The sequence below is a fragment of the Amblyomma mixtum genome, chromosome 1 (genome assembly GCF_055824585.1).
Source record: "Amblyomma mixtum isolate Tamu chromosome 1, ASM5582458v1, whole genome shotgun sequence".
NCBI lineage: Eukaryota > Metazoa > Arthropoda > Arachnida > Ixodida > Ixodidae > Amblyomma > Amblyomma mixtum.
In genome coordinates this window covers 313,450,938-313,471,466 of record NC_143012.1, presented here as the reverse complement: position 1 = coordinate 313,471,466, position 20,529 = coordinate 313,450,938, and the positions used below count along the sequence as shown (strand labels likewise).

Below are 20,529 nucleotides of genomic sequence, written 5' to 3'. Positions count from 1 at the left end.
TCTCGTGTTGCAGCTCTCATACACAGCGTTGTTTTCGCAGTGAAGGCGACTATCATTTTCCCGCGTTTCATACTTATCTTTGTCGGCCAGATAATTCATTGGATTTTTTTTAGGCATGGACTAAAAAGAGAAGTTGGTGCTTGATAACGGCGACGGCTACTCCTTGTGGCATTGGGGAAGAAAACACACTGAAACTGGCGACATAAGCACAAAAGATAGCTACAACACAAATCCCAGCACAGCTAATGCAATGTACACGACAGAAATGTAAAAAGAAACAGAAAAAACGGTATAATCAATGATAAGTCCTATTCACACTAAATGTATTTCAATAAAGGTAGAGTAGGTGGAAGAGAAACCATAAGCAAGCGCAATAAAATTCGGGTACAGTTTGTGAGGCACATGGCATGCAAGCAAAAACTGGAGAGCGTGAGGCGGGACAAACAACTATAGAATCTAATCAAGCAACAGCCTAGTAACTCCTAGGGTGCCGCTCGCGCTTGAGTAAAGATTTCAACGCTGTGATTGCCCGTTTCTCTAGAGCGCGTGCCGGCCGTGGACCTATTTTTTTTTTGTATTCTGAAAGGCCTTTTATCAAGAGTGGTCAAGGTGCTCTTCTCTCGTATCCTAAAAGTGTCATGTTTTGTGCAGTGCATTAACAGATGAGTTATATCCTCCTCCTCGAGACCACATGAACTTGTGCTGTCTGCACGCCCAATTCTATGCAAAAAGTGCTTCGTGTAGGCTGTTCCTAATCGTAAGCGGTGATGAGTTTCCAGCCTTCTATTTAGGAATAGTGTGATTGTAAACCGTGACACAGGGTCGATTCGACAAAGGTTAGAAGTTGTACAATTGGAGTCGAAACACAGTTTTCACTCATACCAATTCACATGAATTTTAAAGACGGCGAATTTCACTTCCTGGGAATGACAGGATAGTAACGCATGAGCTTGCCTGGGCACTACATCTACCTCAGCGTTTCCTGGAATAAGGCAATGACAGTCCATATATTGGAAACGTACAAAATGCTTCGTCTTAGATGCATGGAGAAGTCATTAAGACTTCGTAAACCAAAATAGTCTTTTAGAGTACTGATCTGGTGCTTTCGACGATTTTAATGCTGCCTGTGAGTTGTTGTTCATTAGCCACGTGCACGGGCCTTCTACTGATACTATAAACTGTAGTGTAAAATAAATGGCGTAAAGCTCAGCAGTCATCGACGCTGCTGCGGGAACAAGTTCAAATGCTTGTGGTGGATTCAGTCGTAGAAGTACAAATAAACATGTTGAATAAATCTCAAGACTTGAGCCATTATAATTTACATGAATATCACCAGAATACCGTGTATATATTTGGTGCACGGCTAACTGGTGAGCAGGAGGTGCCATCATGTCCCGTTTTCTAATTACCCCTTCTACAGAAACTCGATCTTAGGGGTCAACGAGAGCCGTTTGGGATACACTAAATGGTTTTCAGTATTCTCGATATAGAAGATGGTGTCTGTGTACTGAAGGCACTTTATGAATTTCGCCTCCACCACGTTTCTGTAGCGTGGTAACTAGATTGCACTATTTTTTCTATGAGGGCATTGAACACTTAGTACAGAGATGACGTCGAACTGCCCCAAGTCGAACTAACAAGTCTGCGAAGCACATTTACTACTGTTCCAGATTTTTTATGTCTGCAGCCCAAGACAGTCAGTAGTCAAGCCCAGGAAACGGTGCTGCTTAAGAGTCATTAACGGTAGTCCTTCTAGACACGCGAAAATCGTTTCGCTGTTTTCGGGCGACAGAGCGTAGCCGGGCTCTAGACGACTCCTCGGGGAAGTGGTCTTAGACCGACCGCTGGGCCGTGAAAGTCGTTGCGGGACGCCGAGGAGGAGGGTTGTAGTATGACCGGACGCAAAAACGATATTGTGGAGTAACCGGCGGTGTATAGGCCCAGATCATCTCACCCAGAGCCCAGTTCTTGGTATGTGGCCCGCTGTCTTGAACACTCCTTCCTTTGCAGGTGCGCTGCAAGCTAGAGGAGTAAATGAGAAATGCTTGGTTGGTTGATTGGAAGCATGGGTGGGTCTCCTTTAGGCGTTAAGTCATGGTGCCGTGAGCCGGAGGGCCGATAGGCTGGCGATCTAAGCCTCTACTGGCTTGATAACAGCGAACATACTTCCGGTGTCTGAAAAACCGCGAAAAGCACTCGACGGCTAGTAGCTAGGAGGGTGGAAACGCCCCTTGAGTCGTGGAGGGGCCCCCCAGGTACCTGAACTTATGTTAGGTTCTCCTGCTTCCGGCGGTCGGAGTCCGTTGCGTTCGTGGGTGGTCGGGCATCCCGTGAGTGCAGGCCGCACCACTGGGCAATCTTGACGCCCTTCCTGTCCTGTCCAGGCAGGCCAGTAATGGAGTCAAGACAGATTGAAGGATCAGAGCAAATAACTTGCTGTCCCCATTCCCGTCCAAATTTTCATAACCCGTTTCCTGGGAACCTTACATCCCATCCTCTGAGCCCATCCTTACCGCTGCTACCGAAGGGAGATCAGGGGAGTCTCCCCGGGTCCGCACCCCCGGCTGTAGGTCGCTGCAGTAGCTCCCCCCTCCCTGTAATTTATTTAGCATTGTCCTAGTGCTTCCTGTTTTATCTTATAATTGGATTAAGCCTGTTGTACGTAAGTAGTGCAGGCAGGGGCTATTATTTTTCATTTTTTTTGGTTGCCCCAACCAACTGAATGCAAATGACGCCTGGATCATCTTGTTAGAATGTTTGGACAAAACTCACAGTTGGGCCAGAAGCAAAAATCAAGACATCACTAGCGTACAGAGATCGCGGCAAATTGGGTGGGAGCCTTACACGCAAATTCGCCATGACACAATTAAAATGAAAGGGTTCAGTACGCTACCCTGCGGAACCGCGTGCATGAGGCTATGTTCTGTAGTTTTTCCTTCACCTATCTCAATGAATAATTTCCTATCACTCAGAAAGTGAGAAATCTGTTGTGGTGGGCTTCCGCTCACACCGGTGTGTAGTAAACTGAGCAGTACCTGGACCTTACAGAGTGACATTCGTTACTCTCAGCCATATCCATGTACATGTATGTAAAATGCTGCAGTGGTGACACTACCATGGTTTCGCTCTTGCTCAGCGGATGTCACAATGTTCGCAATCGCATCAGTTGTACATCAACGCCCGTGAAAGCCAGTCTTCAACGCTGACAATACTCCAGACTCATCACACCACCAGTGAAGCCTAGCGGCAATCATCATCATAGATTTCTATCTCGTCATTTTCACGGGTGAAACGAGTGAAGTAGAGATGATTTAACAGGGACGACACGAGCAACCTTCCTTAGTCTTCTTGAACCATAGGTATTTAAATATCTGTTGGAGTACAGCTGTACCCTTGGGCCTAAGGGCTTGAAGCATGCTGTACGTAATGCCGTCAGAGCGAGCAGCAGTCTTTGGGCAACACGATGCAAGTGCACGTTTAAAGGAATATAGATACCTCCCTTTAGTTGCATGTTTTATTCTATACTGCGAAGCATTAGACATTATAACACAAGATTAATCACCCCTTAGCGAAAAAGAGGGTGTGCTAAAAATGCATTTCAAACGCATTGTATTAATTTCATATTTATTTCGCATTTTTTTGTCCCTATGCTTAAACTGCAATACGAATGCTTTCTAAGTATACTAGGAATAATATTTTAAACGTTCTTAAAAATACGTGAAAAGTACATTTTTGCCCGCTTAGCATATTTATAATGCATTAAAAATATAATAAAAATATACATTATAAATATACTAAAAATATACATTTAATACATTAAAAATGTGTTTACTCGGGCTTAAAAAAAGTCTACTGGGCGGCTCCATGGAATGACACGGGTTAATTCATCAACTGGAGAACAAATCGTACACGGGTATTTATCATTAATCAACAGGAGTCTGATATTATAAGGTCACGTGATTGAATGGGAACGGCAGATACCTACATACAGCATACCAAGACGACAGCGACACAGCAAACAACAAATCCTACGACAAGCGCTATACTTGGCTTGCCGTATATATACCAAGCGAAAGCGACGCACTATTTTGCACGGTGATGCCTTTTTTTGCGCAAATACTGTGGGCTTCCACATTATCGAAGAAGTACCCTACTGATCGCGTTCGAATCTGGGATTAATTGAGAACGGAATTGCTAGTTGAAACTTGCGTCAGGCACAGGTCAGGAGTCGAACTGTCAACCAACAGATACATGGGCATGTAAGGGAGCCGGTCTGCCCTGCCACACGGGGTCCTTTCCGCTGCCTTATTCCGACCCAGAAGTACCCAAGGCGCTTTTGCTGGTATAATGCTATCACGTTCTCACACGGAAATGTTCGAATGACATTGAGTGGAATGGCATTCGAGAATAGGAATGACATTCGGACTCGATGGACTGCCGCGGTGCTGCACGACACTTTCGAAACGCATTCGAAAGCCTCAGCTCGTTTTCAGTGTACAGCGACGACGACGACGGCGGTCACACTAGTCCGACAACGACAGTATATATCACGCTGAACAACAGCATGTAATTATAGTGAAATATCTAGTTTACTATAATATGATTCTAGAGGGACACATTTTTCAGGCCAACGACACCGACGAATCCGGTCGGCGGACGGTCAGCCTTGTCGGCGGCTGAGCGAGAGCACGGTGATGAGGCGGCGGTGTGTGTATGCTCGCGCTTCTAAATGAGCGAAACGAACGGCTATATTTAACGTGTGCATACCTGAACACTCACCAGCGATAAGCGCTTGCCAAATCAGTTTCAATCGACGACGGCTCTGTTCCCTTCCGCGACGACTAGGCCCAGCGAGTTCGCAGGGTTGGATCTGTGATTTCGGCGGTTGTGAAGAGCGAATCACAAGCTTTAGCGAATGCAAATGGTCACCAGGTGTAGTTTTGGCAACAGTGACCTGAAATCAACTATTGCTTACATCGCAGGGCACGCGTACGATGAACGGGAATCGCGGGTGTGACCCAGACTGCCGAGCCGTGCTTTACGGCCAGCAGCAGTCGTCGCCGTCGCTAGCTTGTGGATAACAAGTTAGGCCGTTTCAGTTAAAGCGAACAGTCGCCATACATACTTCTGGATAAAGTAGTTTAAAAAAAAGTACTGGTCACGTCGGAGAAAGCCGGGACAAGAAGCGAGAAGCGCCAGTCCTGCGCGATGCCAACAACCCGGCTTTCTCAGGCGTGCGATCGCATCATCGCTTCCCACACATTGTAGCACTGCGTAAACAATCACGAGTACAACCAGTAAAAAAGAAAACAGATTGTTTATTAGAACCAAAGCGCAGATTGCGTTCTATGTTATGTAAACAAGCGATGTACACAACAGTATGAGTGCAGTCGTCCTCATCGGCGCACTCCTGGGGAAATTTCATGCTGACCCGGTTAATATTCATTGGCGTAATATTATCTTCAAGCACTCCCTTAGACAGAACACGTGTAGCATCGTTAGATGACATTCGGCTGGAAGGCATTCGAAGCGCCCGTGTAGCAGGGGTATAAGTGGTGATCACCTTCCTGCTAGAAGTTACCATAAACGAAAGGATGACAAGAAAGGGAAAGTTTTCACTCTTCGCTGAAACGTCATTTCGAGCCCTAGATTGTTCCACGGTAGCTTGAAGTGTAATGCAAATATGTTTACGCGGACAACCCATTTGTTAGAATTTAAATATACTTCAGACGGATTAATTGCGTATTTACGAAAGTACACTTTAAATTGATGGCCAGCACCAAAATGCGATGTCCCGAAACTCGATTTTGAGCATTAGATTGTTCAACGACAGCTTGTAGTGCGCTGCCAATATGCTAATGCGGACTGCCAATTTGCTAGAATTTCAGTGTTCTTTGGACGAATTAATTACGTATTTACGGAAGTACACTTCAAATACATTGACGACACGCAAATGCCATTTCCCGAAACACGATTTCGAGCACTCGACTATTCATGGCAGCTAGAAGTGTGCAAAGACGTTTAAAAGGACTGCCCGTTTGTTAGGATTGAAATATATTTCGGATGAATTAATTTCATATTTACGAAAGTTCACTTTTAATACATTGACAAGATGCTAGAACTGCATACATATACGTTTACAAGGGCTGCCCGTTTTCTAGAATTGAAGTATACTTTCGATGAAGTAATTTCATATTTCCGAAAATACACTTTTAATACACTGACAAGATGCTAAAACTGCATGCATATTTTTTCATGTATTTGAAAAGTGCTCGAAGTATGCTTTAAGTGAGGTATTTTTGGCACATTTTAAAAATATATTTCGAATACCAAGCATGAAATTTCAGAAACGTATTTCCTACATATTTTTAGTGCATTCATGAATACAAAATATGTTTAAAATACATTTTAAATAGACCTCCGTATATTCCAAACGTATTAGTTTTTGCTAAGGGGTGGTATTCGCCTACAAATGCTAAAATTTGTTTTCGTTCACAGTCTGTTTTGGTTTCAGTTTCATCGGCTGAGCGGTGGCTTTGACATGTAAGAATTTGTTTAGGCGACGTTAGGCCTAAAAAAAAACTGCAATATAACCGCTGATCTGTCGTTTGTTGTCATTACAACTCTTGAAGCACGCTGGTTTAAGCGTTGTACTGAATTACAACTACGCATAAGTGATAAGTGAAAACTGCAGCCCCGAGCGGGATTCGAACCAGCAGATGTTCATACGGAGCGGCTGCATTTCCCGATGCTTGAGTTCACTCGTCCATCGCGCCTCTCTTTTTTTCTTCCTTAGCGGCCAGTCATCGTCGCCGAAGCCTATCGGGTTATGCGTCGAATATGGTCGTCTTCATCATTCCGCATCTGTTTGTTCTGCGCCCCCAGTGTTTGCGCGGAACCGTTCAAGCAGTAAAAGGGAGCTATACGAATGGAGGGAGAGACTTCGAACGCACTGCCTAGCACGCAAAGAGAAGCGACCGAACGCGACTCCACTTAAAACAAGCGCAGTGACCTGCGTGACCAGCGCCTTTGATGTGCCAGCAGGCGCTGCAAGTCGCGGTCAACTGCACGACCTCGACCTCATTTGTTGCATTTGCTTCAGCACGGAGATCAGAGGCCATGCAGAAGCTAAGAGTTCAGGTTTGGTTCGACAGAATGAAGAAATTTAAAATAATGAGATGCATGTACAGCAAGCAAACTTTAGCGCTGAGAAGTTGGTGCTGATGTCGTCAGGGAGGTATCCCTAGTCCAGTGCTTGGATAACATCAGGAAAAATAGTAATAATAAAAATCCGCCTCTTCCAGTGAGCCTCACTGTTTTTCATAATAGAGTCAAGAACACAATGATATTTCAGATCTGCGAAGTCTGCTTTTTTTTTTTTACTGTACTGAAATTTGTGCACGAGCTTTATGGGAAGATAACACCCGAATTTTTCCATAATAGCGACCATTTTTTATCTTTGAATATTTTGTTCTTACACGAAATTTATTGAACTGATTTACGCAATGCCTGGAAGTAGCGGCGAAAATTCCAGTTTTTGTTCAAAATGACCCACCAATTTCAAAAATGCCTTTTCACAATGACCTACTGGCACATCATTACTTCACATACAACTAGGCTTTTCTATCGATAACTGTTTGACGCGGCCGAGGCGTGCAGTCCAGAAAGATGTTGCACCACTGCGTCAGAAGGGGTATGAGGACTCCATGAATGTAAAGTAGACAATGATCTTCTGTACACACAAGGATTAATCCATTATATTATAGCGTCATACCCTTAAGGTGGAACTTAAGTGTCCCCCAAAACTTTTTTAATGCTTTTTCTATTTCCTACCAACGCCCGATCAATTGTGAGTGGTACCGTGAGCGCTGACGGAGGCGGTCGACAGAGTAACCCGTCGTATAGTACCAATACGCCTTTGATCTGCATTTCTTAGGATTTGAAACGGTCAAGAATGGAGGTGGAGTTAGTTGAAGCAATGCATTCATTCATATGTGGATGTAGCACTTGAGACTGACCTGGCCGTAACACTAAAAAAATGATACAACTGAGGGTATGTTACAGATACCACAGGTTTTAAAGAAGATGTTTTTAAATGCGGGCATTGCATGGTGAGACAGCCGAGACACTTTAAAAGTAAGATGGCCAACTATATACAATTTGTATGGTTCATTGCAATTAAGCATTTGCAAAAAGCAGCCGCTTCATGCCATGCCAGTTTTCAGGTTTGAAAAAATGTGACCATACTGCAAGCTACGCCGCCGGCGACTGTGGCTCCGTGCGCGCGTGGAACTTAATCTGCACAGGTGATGATTGCAAGTAGTCATGATGTCGTTGATGAGTTTATTAGGAAATTTCTGCTTCCTGAGTAATTAGCATCTTAAGCAAGTTTTTCTCACACCTGCGTCCAAGAAAAGCAAACCGATGAAGTGGCCCTTTTAATACTGAAAACACAATTTCAAAGCAATAGGCGATTCGGTGAAAAATGGTTTATGGTTTATGGGGGTTTAACGCGCCAAAGCAACTGAGGCTATGAGAGACGCCTTGCTGAAGGGCTCCGGAAATTTAGACCATCTGGGGTTCTTTAACGTGCGCTGACATCGCACAGTACACGGGCCCCTAGAATTTCGCCTCCATCGAAATTGGACCGCCGCGGCCGGGATCGAACCCACGTCCTTCGGGCCGTCAGCCGAGCCTCGTAACCACTCAGCCATCGCGGCGGTTATTTGGTGAAAAATAAGCATTAGGATATGAACGCAAGTTTTACGTTTGTCTTATAATTCTCACCAGTGCGCTTCCTTTACGTCTTATGTTTCGCCCTTCCGTGTGTACTGCTGAGGTGTGCACTATTATATGTGCTGGTAAAATTATCATAAATGCAAACTATAGATTTCAAGTTTTGCAAAGACATTGACGCATGAGCAGAAAAGAAACTTGATATGCAGAGGAGCACCCGCTTTCAATATTGGTTTGTTAATCAAGTCATTCCGACAACAAGAATTGAAAAGTGAGATTAAAGTGTTAAAAAAAACTTAATGAGCTCAAGTGTAAATCTTGAGCTTATTAACTTGTTTCAGTGTTCTCTAACGTACGCAGGTGTTTAAAAACAGGTATAGAACGCATTCGATAAGTACATACTTTATTGCTCCGAGAACTTTTCTGTGATTTTCATCCTCCGCTTTTAACCACATATGTTCGACATCAACGTTCCACTAAATGATATTACTCTAGCGGTGAAATGGAAACACGATGTTTCGCGCATCAAAGACTATGGACTTCACCGATGAAGAGGATGCGGTTGGTCGTCCTGTCTCTGATGTAGTATAGGAATGGACGATCCACCACGAACTCCACAGTGGAATGCGGGTCGATCACAGCTGAAAGAGGCACGATCGACAAACCTGTCACGGCAGTCGCGACAGTTCCTTCTTCGTTCACCTCCACAGCCGCCTTGTGAACAGCGTCTGAAATGCTCAGCAAGGCACTCTCACTGATGCCTGTGAAGTTCGCCCCAGCTCCGAAAACAACGTTCAATCCGAGGGCTCGCATGGCGGGGACAAGGCCATAGCGGAGGCTCATTTCGAACTTAGGCAGCGTGAGTGCGACCCGTCTGGAGGTCAACTTGCTGCTGACGTCTTCCAGAATGGCGAGAGACATATCATCCCTGAGAGCTGCCAACCCTGTCGGGGAATCGGGAAGCAGGATAACCATGCTGAACCGCCCTCCTGAGTACGGAATCTCCACTGCAGCCGCGTGGAGCGTGTCGAGGCGGGTGTACGGGAAGCGCTTAAAGAGCTGCATTGCCGGCTTGCTGACCTGTGTGGTGCCCATGTTGAGGAAGGGCTTGCTTTTGGTTTTAGCCGGGTCAAAAGCTGTCGCCCAGCTCCCCTTAAAATACACGGCGTTCAGAATGAAGAGAATGATATCCCGCGTCTGACCTTCCTCCAGGACGCCGTCGATCTTCCCCCTTGTCTTTTCGAGTACCCAAGCATTGACCTCTGCGGTCACATTGGGATACTCATTGGCGAAGTCCACAGACTTCAGCTCTGCGTCGAAGACGTCGTGCAGCTGCTGACTGTAGCTCTGGGATACTTGAAAGTTGTTCTGTGCCAGGACCAAGTTGGCCACTTCGAGCGTGACGTTCGGTGATGACTCAAGTTCGAGCAGGTTCTTGTACGCCGCGAGGACCCTAGACTTCTCCGTGAGGCCAACCTTGGTGTGTCCTAGCACCGATGCCAGCTCAGCTTCCGAGCTTCCTCTGGCGCCGGCATAAGCCATGCCGAAGGCAGCGGCGATGCTGGTTGGCGAGAATAATACATTGGACGAGGGATTCTCTGTCGCCAGGATCTTGAGGAGCTTCAAGGCGAAGTGGTTGTGAGCTCTGGCGAGTTGTGCATCGTCGGTCTGTGAGGAGACCAGGGCGATAACAGAGAAAAGAGCAAACTTGGCGAGCATCACAGGTGTTTTCTGAACGTCCTATGCCCCAAACTGCTCTTTTTAGACCTGCTCGTAGCGGTCTTTTTTTTTTTTTTCAGCGCGTGTTTTGAGGCTTTGCAGCCGCCGCCGGAGAAAGGCCTCGGCTCCGCTGACCATGCACAACGCTCCTCGCAGAGTGTTTACGACTATCCTTTGCCTGACTTTCATATTTGTGTTGAGTTGTGTGGGGTTGGGTTTTATGGCACCTAAGCAAGTGAGGCTATCGTGCACCAAACACGGGGCTAAAAAGTCTACTTGTTTATTTTAATATAATTTTGGTAATCTATATTTTGTTTAAGACTTTTCCTTCCTTTAAAATCTAAAAGTGGAGGCCAAATCAACAAGGCTATTTTCTCCGAAGAGCAATGTTGGTTGAAACGGTATGCGTTCAATGTAAAACATAGCAAAACGTTTCATCCTTAGCGTTTCCAGTTTGCGCGAAAATGAAACGGAATTTGCTGTTAGCTCGTCTTCTAATGGTTCACGGCATGGCTTGTCTTGTTTTGTCAGCATGAAGTTATGTATAAGGTGTGAGTGCCCTCTACGTAGACGGCAGAGAATCGCTTCCTTGATACGTTCGTGACCTGTTGAAAACTTCCATTTACTTACAACCGGATGTATGCCAACTGTAGCTTGTTATCCACTTCATTGTTCAAAGCGGACTGCCATTTATTTCATAATTTACGACGAAATAAGTTTAGGCAATCTTTTTACTGCATTCATTAGTTCACTGAAAATGCTTTATATTGTGAGTAATGCAGAAGACTCCTACTTAAAGATACAGTGAGTTTTAGACATCTTTAAATATAGGCTTTGCGTGGTGACACTGGTTAGTCCATTTAAAAGTATGATGGCTATCTAAATTGTGTTTATGTGATTCATTTCAAGTAGGCGTTCGCCGAAAACCACCGGTGCATGCCGTGTCAGTTTTGAGGTTCCGAAAAGTGTTACCATTCTGCAAGCTGCGGCACGGCAATTGTGACTGCGTGGAAGAATGGAACCTAATTTCCACAGGGGAAGATTGGAAGTAGCCACGGTGCCGTCCACAAGCTGATTAGGAAATTCCTACTTCCTGAATAATTAGCACATCTCACAAGCTTCTCCGACATCTGCAATCAATAAAAGCGCACCGAGGAAACCGCCTTTTAAATCCTGAAAACACAGTTTCAAAGCAATAGGTCTTTGGCTGAAACTTCAGCATTCTATTTTTCACTGGCGTTCTTTGCTAACTTCAAAGAATTAAAATATATAATATGAGTGCAAATTTTATGTTTGATAATTTTACTAGTGGCCTTTGTTTATGTGTTATGTTTCATCGTTCGCTGTGTAACTCTGGAGAGTGCACTAATTAATCGGCTAGTGAAATCCATGCGATTTCGACAACAAGAATTGGGAGGTTAAGGTGCAAAGTGTGAAACGAGTTCATTAAGTGGTTCTCGTATTTACTAATGAACACTAGCGGTTAAAAATATGGGCAGAAAGTATTCGATAAGTAGAAACTTCATTTCGCCGAGAACATTTTTGTGCTCATCTGCCGATTTTAATACAACATGTTGGGCGGCACCGGTACTCTAAGTAAAATTACTCCGGTGCTGGAAATGAAAGACAAGGTTTCGTGCATCAAAGACTGTGGACTTCACCGATGAAGAGGACGCGGTTCTTCGTCCTGTCTCTGATGTAGTAGAGGAACGGTCGATTAACCAAGTACTCGACAGGGGGCAGAAGGTCGATCTCAGGGGCTGAAGCAGGAACGATCGGCAAACCCATCACGGCGGTCGCCACAGTTCCTTCATTGTTCACCTCCACAGCAGCCTTGTGGACAGCGTCCGAAATGCTCAGCAAAGTACTCTCACTGATGCCTCTGAAGTTCGCCCCTCCACCGTAAACAGCGTTAAACCCGAGGGCTTGCATGGCCGGTACCAGGAAATAGCGGAGACTCATGTCGAACTTCAGCAGCCTGAGCACGACCTGTCTGGGGGTCAACTTGCTGCTGACGTCTTCCAGAATGGCGAGATAGAGACCATCTCTGAGAGCTGCCAGCCCCGTCGGGGTGTCCGGAAGCAGGACCACCATGCTGAACCTGTCTCCTGAGTACGGAATCTCCCTGCAGCCGCGTGGAGCGTGTGAAGACAGGTGTACGGGAAACTTTTAAGGAGTTGCATCGCCGGCTTGCTGACCTCTGTAGTGCCCAAATTGAGGAAGGGCTTGTTTTCGGTGTCCGCCGGGTCGAACTTGGTCTCCCAGCTTCCCTTGAAGTACACGGCATTCAGAATGATGAGAATGATATCCAGCGGCTGACGTTCAGGCAGGATGCCGTCGATCTTCCCTTGTCTTTTCGCGTACCCAAGCATTGACCACAGCGGCTACTCTGAGACCTTCGTTGGCGAAGTCTACGAACCTCAGCTCTGCGTCGAAGATATCGTGTAGCTGCTGCCTATAGACCTCCTGCTTGTGTGCAAACAAGTGCAGCCGCTAGCGGGCTCGCGGTATTCAAGAAGCCAGGAAGCGGGCATCACGGGGAGGTTGTGAGCGCAAGGCTTGTAGACGTCTTTTCCGTTTCTTTGGCTCGCAAGAGTGATTCATGCATTAAATTTAGTAATATAGCTCAAAGTACGCTGGCTCGCGTTGACCGTGTGCGTTGTGTTTACCGAAAGAGCTCTACACTGAGCATCGTCACTGCCATGCGTTCAAAAAAACCAAGACAAAATAACACTGCAACTCGGACAGTTCCCGCCCGCTGCTGTTTTTTTTTTTTTGCAAGCAGTATACCTGGCGATGACGCAAAACCTCATTAACCAGATTACCACAAATCATGCAATGAAAAGCGCTAAGCGAGCTTACGTGGCTTTTCGCGCACGTTAATGTGCCCTGTTCTAATCATACCAACGTGACCGTGCACGAGCGGTGCAAATTTAGCAGACCTCTCTGCAGGAATCAAATTGATTATGTCGTCCCTATTAAGAAATAATGCCACGTGCATATTCATTGCAATGAACGCTCCCTTATATGCTCGTATAACTTCCACACTCGTTAAAATAGGATGTGCTACGAACAAGAACGCAGTCCTTAGTCGCGAGTGGGCCGGCCTTCGGCCCGTGCACACCAAGACAATTCCGGGTGTTAATTATTCTCGCAGCTGAATCTGCGCTGGTTTTTTTCGTTACGCTGTTTTAAGCGTACTATGCTGATGTATAGGCGAGTGAGCGTAACACCGTCCTCGCTACGAACTCTTTGCCGCATACACTGACAGGCTGCAGCGTCAAGAGAGACCCACACTAAGCTTTATACCGCGGTCTATTGCGGTATTAATATGCGAGAAAACTACCAAGGCTAATTTAATTTTTCTTTTTATTCTTCTACGCGGATACCACAGCGACGCAGCTGGTCAATACTTGCTGCTTCTGCAGCGCGCACGTGACGCAGCCGTGACGTCCTGCCTGTAGCTGCGGCAGCTAAGGTAAGCACGGGTGGGCGGAACCTGTTTTGCCGACCATGCGAAAGTCTCTACTGACATCAGCGCCACCGCATCTTCGTGACGTTGCGGCGTGAAGGAGGTGTATAGCTCTGAGCGATTTGGAAGCTTCTCTGTGTTCTTGTTCGCCGCGAGGACCCTCGGCTTCTCCGTAAGGCCAATCTGAGTATGTCCGAGCACCGATGCCAGCTCTGCTTCCGACCTTCCTTTGACACTGGCATTGTTCATGGCAAAAGCAGCGGCGATGCTCGCGGGCGAGAAGAAGACATTGGATGAGGGATTCTGGCTCGCCAGCTGCTTGAGGAGTTTGACGGCGAAGCGCTTGTAGCTTTGGCGAGTTGTGGATCGTCGGTCTGTGAGGAGACCAGAGCGAGCGCAGCGAAAAGAACAAACTTGGCGAACATCGCAGATGTTTTCTGAACGGCCTTTCCCTTAGAGGGCTCTTTTTGAACTTGTTCGTAAGTGTGTTCTTTTTTCAGCGTGTATTTTTGCAGCTGCGCCGCTGACCATGCACAGCGTTGCTCGCAGAGTGTTGACGACTATCCTTTGCGTTTCATGTATATCTATGTCTGCTAGAGAACGTATTTGACTTCTTCTACTGGGGATAAAGAGCCGAAGAATAAGAAGAAAGAACGCGCACGTTTGCTTGCAATTTTTCGCGCGCTATGTGAACCTCAGAGTTATGCGGTAAAAGCAAATATGTAGGGCTTTGCACGAGCTAAAAGAGTGCATTTGAATTACGAAAAAGCTTTACCCCGCCTGTGCAATTCACCTGTGCCAGTTTTGAAAAGTTGACAAGGTGTCTGCAGCGCTTCGTTGCAAACCTGCGTCCATACGAGAAAGTGGAAATTAAACAAGAAATGCAGATGTTATGTAAGGATATGTTAGCCATTTTGGGAGGCGGCTCTTCAGCATCTCATGATGCGATGAATGCGCAGTGAAAAATGAATGTCGAAAATATTCGGTATTTTGCAGCTCTGGGCCTGTTATCAAATCATATGGTTGTATTTCCCGTTTGTGGTTTGTGCATGCGTGTCTTCTGCTTCGATATTATGCTTCGAGTACCTTCTTCGCAGCCCAGTCGAAGGAGCTTTCTGCCGTGACCAATTTTGCCGTGAGCCAGCGCTGGTTAGGTTTCGGCTTTTAAAACAGTAAACACAGAAATCTCCTTGAACCACATGGCAAAAGTGGTCTTTTTGCGCACCATTAGTTTTTCGGTTTCTGTCTCTTTTTCTTTGCCGTTCCTGCTCAGTCGTGAGCGATGCCGCATGCTGTAAATAAATGGCCTGACTATGTCGGAGGTGGTGTCGTCGGCAGTACAGTGCCAGTACTCCTCCGCTTCTCAGTGGTTCCACCACCAACTCTCTGTGGCCCAGAGTCGAGGTGTAATTAGCGGAAATAATTCAGCCTTACCTGTAGGTATGGGGACGCGGACACCGTCCTGGTGGTAACGAAAAACAAACTGCCGAAAAGGATGGCACAGACGGTGGCTGTTTTAGCCCGGACATTTTTTTTACGCGTGCCACACCATACTGATTTAGAATTCTGCATCTCCCGCACTACATGGTCCGCCCTATCATCTGTCGGGCTTATCATCAGTAGAGGGGACTGCTTTCTGCTACTAGATGGCAGCTCCAGTTGCCTCCAGCTGTGGTGGTTAGCGCACTTTCTTTCTCTGAATGTCAGCATAGCCGAGTGGACATCATGGAAAGTGATCGCAAGGGGAGCGCTGGATGACATGGTCTCTGTGGACTAAGGGTGTCAGCTTTTTGGGGATTCACGGGCAACTTGTGGCTCTGTGTCGCAATCCAATGAACCATCTTCTACTAGGGGGAAGGCGGGAACGCAGGCCGCACGTGAACAGCGAAGGGCACCAGCCGCAGACTGATAATTCCCCACAACATCGCGCGGGTGGAAGCCATGGAGAACAGGCGCATCACATTCTCAGACACAGAGGCGCCCATGCGACTTGCCCGTGTGACACGGCAGCATATTGTGCGTGCATCTTAAAATGGGATAAGTTCTTGCCAAAGAGGTCCCCGAAATGTTCTTTGCCGGTCACTATACATGCTGCCAGCTCGGCTACTGATTTGCACAACGACGAAAGTCCGCAAGCAAGCACTAAATGGATTTTTTTGGCAAAATAGCACGCGGGCAAACCGGACACAGGCAAGATGACACAGAGCTGTCTTCTTCTCTGTGTCCTGTTACCCTGCGCTGTTTTGCAAAGAATCATGAACCAACTGGCCCGGTTACTTTCCGTGAAAAAAATGGAGGGGACACTCAAGCTCCGCCTTGAGCGTATGGCGTGATAGCGTTCGTTGGGACATCGTTCCCGACAAACCCGATGCCACGAACGCCAGCATAGCTTCAGCACCGAACGAACGGGCAGCAAGCCGCAAGCTTCATGGTTAACGAGCCTTGGATGTGCGCTGCATCGTACGCAGCTCACCGCGTGATTCCTATGTCCCCGCACGGCCCCACTGCGCCAGAACGAGACGAGCGGGAGGCGCTGGCGCCGCGCGCTATCTGTTGGAGCAGTGGCGTACATTTCGAGGAAGAGGAGGAGAAAATGATTTTAGTGGGCGTCGCCTGATGGCGGTACGTGCGCGCCAAGCGAAGAAGATGGTTTGGTTTATTGGGGTTTAACGTCCCAAAGTGACTGAGGCTATGAGGGACGCCGTAGTGAAGGGCTCCGGGCATTTCGACCACCTGGGGTTCTTTAACGTGCACTGACATCGCACAGTACACGGGCCTCTAGAATTTCGCCTTGATCGAAATTCGGCTGCCGCGGCCGGGATCGAACCCGCGTCTTTCGGGTCAGCAGCCGAGCGCCGTAACCACTGAGCCACCGCGGCGGGGTCCAAGCGAAGAAGAAAAGTAGAGGAAACGTACTTTGCTACTCGCTTACCTGCGACTTCTGTAATTTCCATGCTCATAATTACTATTATACACCACAGTACATGTCTCTAGAGCACCCTTCTAAGACAACACCGTATTCACCAGACACGCCTTTGTTCATTCCAAACCATCGCGCTTTCGCGGCGGTCTCAAAAACAACTGGTCCTGAAGGAATTTCAGGCGAATTTTACAAGGCTTTTAAACCTATTCTCATTCCTGTCCTGCTGCGGATCTTCACGATGGGGTTCGATATAGGAGCCCTTCCTCAGCCTTTTACAAAAAGCCACACTGTGCTAATTCCGAAAACTACTGATGCAGGATAGGCCCATTACATTTGAAAACATGGATTACAAAATTTTTGCTAATGTCTTATCAAATCGACTGCAATTCGCAATGTCGATACTCATTGGATGCAGGTAACGGACATTTAGAAAGTACTGGACTTTTTACTGCATTGGTTTCTTCTCCTGATGCGCTGTATATCATTGCCGGCCTTTTAGTTCTGTTATGTTTTCTATCATGTTTCTGCCACGTAGGGCCTACCTGGGCGCTCTGTAAATAGCTTTTTTTATGTGTATCCACACACATATCTATGTAAATATATCCTTGCTGTACATAACCATGTAGAATAAATACCATAAAAAAAAGCTGGCGCGGCAGAGAGGTTAGTGTGCGCGTCTCAAACTCCGGAGGCCCTGGTTCGATTCCTCAACTCGACCAATTTCCTACTCGCTTTTATTTCTTAATGCTTCTGGGATTTTTCGCTCACGGCCAACGCCGCCAACGCCGACAACGACACCGGCTTTTCTGCGGCACGGGGTCCTGCACGCTATGGCGTTAAAACTAAATGGACACCTTCGGCTAATGCTGTGCTCTAGTGGCGGAACACAGTCCGCACTTCTAATGACAAGCGCAAGAAACGACATGGCCGACCATCCGGAACGGAAGATACAGAAGTGGAAATGAGTATTGTACGGTCCTTGTATTTAGAGGCTTTCAGAGGTCAAAAGATGCCTTTCTAGGTTTTTAAGCGTCCAATGCTTTTCGCGCCCCTTGTCGGCTCGCCGCGGGTGAATCCGGTGCCAGAACGGAGAACACAAATTCGAACCTAAAGGGCCATTGGCGAAACTTTCACTTCACCCGCCCCTGGTGCCTACGTTCTGCGCTGCCGCCGGAGCAGCGCATGCGTCAACAACAGAGTCTTCATAGTTTCATGCTGGTAAAAGCCAGCGCGCGCTGCGGAGAAGCCTAATAAGTTCTGCACTGCAGCCCGAGAGGCGCGCGCGCAGCCCTGGTGGCACTTGATGAGCGAGGAGACAGCGCCGCACGAGTTGCCTTCATTACGCTGCCGCCATGACGTCATTACGTGGCGCCATCCATCAGCACTGCCAGTAACCAGCTCTCGGCACGCAGGTCGCCATAAAGCGGCACAAAAGGCCGAGTGCGCCGTCGCTCACGAAGAAAAGCTTAGCAAAGAAATGCAGTTGATGAGAGACTCTCCACAAGACTCTAGTGCGGTTATCAGTATCTATGAGCCGACTGAGAAACAAGACTCAGAAATCTTCGTAAAGTAGACAGTTTATTTTGGCAAGAACTTTCTTGCGCTTTCCATTTAACATTCCGGTTTGAGAAATTTCTCTCATGCTGGAAATACAAGTGGAGGTTTCGGGCTTCAAAGACTGTGGACTTCCCCGATAAAAAGGATCCGGTTGTTACTTCTGTCTCTGATGTAGTACAGGAAAGGGCGATCCACGATAAACTGGATGGGTGGTGGTGGGGTGTGTAGAGCAGAGAGAGGCACTAGCGAGATACCTGTCGTGGCGCTAGCGACCGTCCCTTCCTCGTTCACTTCAACAGCCGCCTTGTGGACGGCGTCCGAGATGCGAATCAGTGTGCTCTCGCTGATACCAGAGAAGTTGGCACCGCCTCCGAAAACGAGGTCCAGTCCAAGGGCTCGCATAGCAGGCACCAGGTTGTAGCGAAGGGACATGTCGAACTTGGGAAACCTGAGCACGACATCTCTGAAGTTCAGCTTGCTGTCGACGTCTTCGAGAACAGCTAACGACAGACCGTCCCTGAGCGTGGCGAGTCCCGTTGGGGAGTCCGGAAGCAAGACGACCATGCTGAACCTGTCTCCAGAGTACGGTAACTCCACAGCACCTGCTTGGAGTGCTTCTACATGAGTGTACGGGAAGCGCCTCCTGAGGTGCATCGCTGGCTTGCTGACCTCTGTGGTGCCCAGATTGAGGAAGGGCTTGTCTTTGGTTTGCGCTGAGTCGAACTGGGTCAACCAGCTCCCCTTGAAATAGACGGCGTTGACGATAAATAGAATCATATCCAATGGCTGACCTTCGGGCAGGATACTGGCAATCTTTCCTTGCGTCTTTCTCCGCACCCAAGCGTTGACGTCAGCGGCGACTCTGGGACCTTCGTTGGCGAAGTCTACGGACCTCAGCTCTGCGTCGAAGATGTCGTGCAGCTGCTGCCTGTAGCTCTCGGAGATTTCGAAGGTATTCTGGGCCAGGACAAGGTTGGCCAACTCCAGCGTGACGTTCGGTGAGGATGTAAGCCCGAGCAGTTCCTTGTACGCAGCAAGCACCCTGGATCTTTCCGTGAGGCCGACCTCGTTGTGACCGAGCACCGATGCCAATTCAGCTTCCGAGCTTCCTCTGGCGCCGGCGTAAGCCATGCCGAAAGCGGTGGCGATGCTCGTCGGCGAGAAGAAGACATTGGACGAGGGATTCTGGCTGGCCAGCTGCTTGAGCAGTTTCACGGCGAAGTGGTTGTGAGCTTTGGCGAGCAATTCATCGTCGGTCTCTGAGGAGACCAGTGCAAGCAACGCAAGCAGGACAAACTTGGCAAGCATCGTAGATGTTTTGGACGGCTGGAGGCCGCAACGCCCTCTTTTAACCCCCAGCCATGTCAATCTTGTTTTTTCCTAGCGTGCTTTTTTTTTTTGTTCGTTGCTGGCTCCGACGGAGGTCTCTGATTGCACCACTCGCCAGACATAGCGATAGGCGCCTGGAGGGTACACGAGTAGGTCTATCTTTGCCTGGGCTTCATATTTCTCTGCGTCAACCAGAGACGGCCTTCGATTTGCGGTGCAGTGAAAAACGGGCAGTTCCAAGAACGCCGAGGATGATCACCATAATAATAACCATAAAAAATGCGAATATTTGCCTGCATTTTATCGCGCGCTTGTGTGAGCCTCTGTGTTTGGCAGTGAATGTAAGTATATAATTTCATTTTTTAATAACGTCAGAGCCATTTGGCATTAATGTAGCATGTGAGCTAATGTGTCACTTGGATTAGGAAAAAGGTCCTGCCTAAGTAATACACCTGCGTTGCTTTTCAAAAGTGGACAGGATGTCGTCAACGTTTAGTTGTAGTCCAGCATCCTTAAGGAGATGCACCAAAAATCATCTTTGGGAAGTCAACGAGTAAACCATTGACGAGTGGCATTTTGCTTTTAGTCAACCAATACACCATTTACGAGTGGTATTTTCCTTTTACTTTGTTTATTTTTCGTATTTGTCCGTAACTGCGCCAATAAGCTTCCTACAAATTCTGTGCAGCTCATCGATGCACTGTTGGTTTTAGAGTCGTTTACTCATATCGCAGCGCTCGTTACTGCTTTGCTTTTAAACCAACAAGTCTGGTAACATTGACATAGGACAAAG

The 20,529-nt window shown here is 47.4% G+C and overlaps 3 pseudogenes; all 3 read right to left on the bottom strand.

Moving 5' to 3' along the window:
* Positions 1-9,261: 9,261 nt before the first annotated feature.
* On the bottom strand, positions 9,262-10,455 carry LOC149372498 (iripin-2 pseudogene; annotated as a pseudogene).
* A 1,641-nt stretch (positions 10,456-12,096) lies between these two features.
* On the bottom strand, positions 12,097-14,352 carry LOC149372497 (iripin-2-like; annotated as a pseudogene).
* A 4,059-nt stretch (positions 14,353-18,411) lies between these two features.
* On the bottom strand, positions 18,412-19,744 carry LOC149372496 (iripin-2 pseudogene; annotated as a pseudogene).
* Between the last annotated feature and the right edge of the window lie 785 nt (positions 19,745-20,529).